Genomic DNA, 4482 nt, shown 5'->3' with positions numbered 1-4482 from the left:
GTGGCTCTTTGGAAGCTTCCAGCATACCATTATTTAGACAAGCAAGCCTAATTTAAAGGAGATAATTGGAAGACAGAATAAAACCAGGAAATGCAGAAAGAATAAAAATTGGAAGGCAAGAGAAATTTAAAAGCAACTACTCTCAGTAAGAACTCATGTTTAGCTTAATATTGTTATAGATGTTTACATATTATCTATCACCTATATATACATATATAGGTGGATATGTGTATATATAGGGGTTAGTATGCAAACACATATGTCTTTGCTCTGTCAGATGAAAAAGCCCAAAAGAAATAATAACCCAGCAACAATGTGGACACTCTAAGGCCCAAATCTTGGTTTTGAATAATATTTCTTTAGAGAATGACTGATTCTAGGACTAGGGAAGAAAATATGTAATATGAGACTGGAGAATATTGCTGTACCAAAAAGTAAGGAAGTGGTGAAAAAAAGCACAAGTAAAAACACATTAATGCTCGCTTTAGCGTCATAAACTCAAATAAGAATGAAACAGAGAAGATTAGTATGACCCCTGCACAAGGATGACATGCAAATTCATGAAGTGGTCCATATTAAACAAACAAACAAACAAAAAACACAAAAAACAAAACCACACTTTTTAGGTTGTCAAAGAGCCCATGAGCTAATGGAAAGAGTTTCCAGTGACCGTAGCTGAAAGGAATAATTAGAACAAAAACAAAGTAGTATTGGATTATAACACAACATATAGAATAAATGTCCATTATTCCATGAATATAAATAAATGATTTAATGAATTAATGAATGGAAGAAGAAGTGATAAATCCTTCTTACAGAAATCCAAAAAAATTGATTTAGATTTCTTGCCTTAAAGGAGAAGTATAACTCTCCACCCATGACATATGAACTGTGCACAGAGACTTTGTTCTAAAGGTGAAGTATAGAAAGGGGGGGCAGAAAGAGTAACTTCACATTGGGGAAATTATGAACATTCATTCAGGAGGTGAGTAGTCATGGTTAACATCAGCAGTCATAAATCATGTTGATGATATAATGGAAATGATATGTGATCCTCTGTGATCTTCCTCTCAAAAATCCAAGTCTCAGGAGAAAAACATGGAGATAAGTCCTGTACAGAGGAATCCTACAATACCTCTTCAAGAACTCCTGACATCATGAAAAAGTAAACTTGAGAAACTGTCATAGGCAAGAGGAGCCTAAAGAGAGATGACAAATAAATGCATGTGGTATCCTAAATGGGATCTTGTAAAAAAAATTTTAGGTAAAAATCAAGGAAATAGGAATTAACTCTTCTTCCAATATCTCTTACTGATTTTATTTTCATAGTGGCATTTTTGTCATTTGCATCAAATGATATTGGACGAATGTGTTTTGAGATGTTGACCAAGAGTACCTGAGAAGCTGTGTACTGCAGTGAACTCGTAACAGTAAATCATGTTTTCTGTCTTGTCACTGCTGTGAGACTCTAGGTGAGACTCTAGGCAAGTCATTCTCACTTGTGTGGAACTCAGTTCCCTATGCCAGCTTGAACCTTAGCTTTGGTTATTATAGGATGCATGCATATAGGAGCTCCACTGGAGGGTCTGAGGGTCATATCCAGCCATAAACAATTTATATAAGGAATTATGGAAACTCCAGAGCAATATCTCTCACAAGGAAAAATGAAATCCAGGCACACAAGACATAAAAATCTATCTCAGTGTTTAATGGGGAAGATAGGGAAGGGGGAAGTTGAAAAGCCCAGCGTTAAGTATTACATGATTTCTAGCCTAATATTCACCAGCGTGTACAGAACTCTGAGGAGAGGAATTTGGTAGAAAGTACAGATACAGTTATTCCACAAAAATCTCTGAAAGTCAAAGCATTGCCTAGGGATTTATGGATTAGCATAGTTAGGAAATAAGATTCTTTCCCCACAGATGAAGAGAGCACACTGTGTTTCTTTTAGTATTAAGAGCTCAGAGATCTCAACTTTCTTTGCAGAACAACAGTTCTGAGGTATTAACACATCAGAATATTTTCCATGTAATGAGGCACATGGTAGCACTGACTCAATGTAAATTTGGCAGTTACCCGAGATGGCTTTGCAGGGATGACACAGACATGGAAGTTTTGGTGTTTTGAATTCCACTGTGCATGCCCCTGTTAGACAGATTTGGAGAAGGGTAGGGCCTTTTTTGAATTTGAGACAAATATAAAATGAATACAATAGATTCTGCTGTCCTCCAATGGTAAACAGAGCTAGACTCAGGGAAGCAATATTTGTTATTAGCATGGTTGAGCAACAGAAGTTGAAAAACAGAAAATAGGAGATTTCCAAGTGATTAATCACTAAAATTGGTATTTCATAAAATTTGAAGTGCAACTTCAATATCAGATACATTGGAGTTACTCTCATAAAAGGTTGATACACTTTCTGACCTTAAACTCTTAATTTTTGGCTTCTCCCTTTTCCCCGGAGAAGATCTGAGAATATTCTTAATGTAACATAAGGGCACTCCAGAACCCAGAATGAAAAATTCCTAACTGAATGATGGCTAAGGCTCTGCCTATCTATAAAAATTTATTGGCTCTAAGCCAGGGAGGTTTATTATAGGAACATTGTTGCTGACTCTCTAGATTATGAGGAAATGAGGAGAAAAAAAAAAAAAAACAGCACACACAAATCCTTAGGAGCAGCTGAAATTATAGCTTGGCTGTTTGAAGGTCATACTGTTTTACCAAACTAATAGAGAAATATTACTGTTCTGAAGCATGGGCCCCCTGCCCAGTTTCCATCCCAAGTTTTCCAAGTTAAGTATTTATGCGTCAGTCACTCAAAATAAAATAAAATAAAATTAAATTAAATTAAAAAACAAAAACAAAACAAAACAAAAAACCCAAAACTTGCTTATCTGAGATCCTAGACCACATGACCAAAATTAAAAGGACAGTCTATTTCATTCATCTCCTCCATAAAAGTTTCAGGTAATATAGCACTGATGCAGTTCATTTTGGGTGTGGGAAGTTAAAAAAAAAAAAAAAAAGCTGGGAGAGAATAACTATTTTGCAACTGAATTGTAGGCAGTCCAGGGAAAGAAAAGATAAGATATCAAAGACTCCCAGGGCACCTCAAATGTAAGTCCTAATAGAAGAAAAACACATACAGAAATAAGAGATAAAAGGTATTTTCTTTTGGAGGTAACTGACTGTGGACTACTTGTCAGTCAATGGGTGCCATAGGCTGATCAGATGGAAAGGAAGTCCACTGGACTAGAAAAAAATTTGATTCTATTAAGTTGGTAACCTTTACAATATAAACAGTTACCAAGTTTGTCATTTACATCAGTCAAGGACAAGCTGAAATCAAATGATTTATCTCTTAGTGTTCAGTACAGCAATTTAAAAGGACTCAACTTGCCAGTGTCCATCCAAGTGTCATGTACCATATATGGCCACGTAGATGTAAATTAATTGGTTAGACATTCTAAAACAATTACAACTGGACTCATTTTAGTTTTAAATTACTAAGTAACAAAATATGCTCTTCCATAGCTCAGTTGGTGGCATGATACCATTTGGAGGGGTTGTAGGAATAGTTTCAATCATCTGATTACTAGAGAAGGGGGCTATTTGTGGAAGTTCCTAAAGAAATATTTTCTTTGGCATCTCCTTCGACATTTATGTATTTTACATATTGCATTAAGCTTTGAAGAGTAAATATATCAGCATATCACATGAACAATTCTTACAGATAATGCAACCTGTTTATGTAAAGGATACTTAGTCAAGAAGTTTGAAGAAGTAGTCAGTGTCTCTGGCTTTTATAAATCGCCAAATGTACACTCACATTCACTTAGAGATATATCCTTGCAAAGTATAATAGGCTTATTTGTTTGCAGAGTTCAACCATGTTCTACATTCAGAAGTTTACAAAAAGAATTTAGGAAACAATGAAAAAATTTTATTTGAAAAATAAATACGACATTGAAAATCCAAATTAAGACATTCAGATTTTGGCTTCACTGTTGGGGGAAATGAAAATATATTTTTCATGTATACCTCTAAAGTCTTTAGTTTAGTGAGATATTTTTCTTAAAACCAGTTAGCTAGCTAAAAAAAAATACTTCATCTGACATGTTTAAAGAATTATTGTTTTGCCTAGTCCATAATTTCGAATTATGCTCCATTTTAAAAATGAGCCTTGGTCCAGCACCTTTACAGAGTCAATGAAGGCAAATTTTCTTCAGTGTTTTGGCACCTTTCATCTTACAGTATTGTTTACCTACAGAATTTTATAGGGATCAGGCAATTTGTACCATTTACTTAAATAAAGAATAAAAAGAAATTCCATGTCAGGAAATAAGTATCTAAGTGGATTTAACCGAGTGGCTTTATATTTAAAAATGCAAATATAGCTCAATGGAAAGTAATTCTTGTCATCTACAGTGATTTTTTTAAGTATCTTCTTAAAATATTTGAAATAATACATTCTTAGTT

General features: G+C 34.4%; 1 non-coding gene across 1 annotated transcript; it reads left to right on the top strand.

Annotated features, from left to right (window-relative positions):
• Positions 1-474: 474 nt before the first annotated feature.
• LOC116881045 lies at positions 475-580 on the top strand. Its single transcript, XR_004385334.1, has one exon. It is a non-coding gene; the product is annotated as a U6 spliceosomal RNA (small nuclear RNA).
• Positions 581-4482: the final 3902 nt, after the last annotated feature.

This window comes from Lontra canadensis, unplaced genomic scaffold, assembly GCF_010015895.1.
Source record: "Lontra canadensis isolate GAN:19392208 unplaced genomic scaffold, GSC_riverotter_1.0 scaffold70, whole genome shotgun sequence".
Taxonomy (NCBI): Eukaryota; Metazoa; Chordata; class Mammalia; order Carnivora; family Mustelidae; genus Lontra; species Lontra canadensis.
Note: the sequence above shows the minus strand (reverse complement) of the source record. Positions and strands in the feature narration are given on the sequence as shown.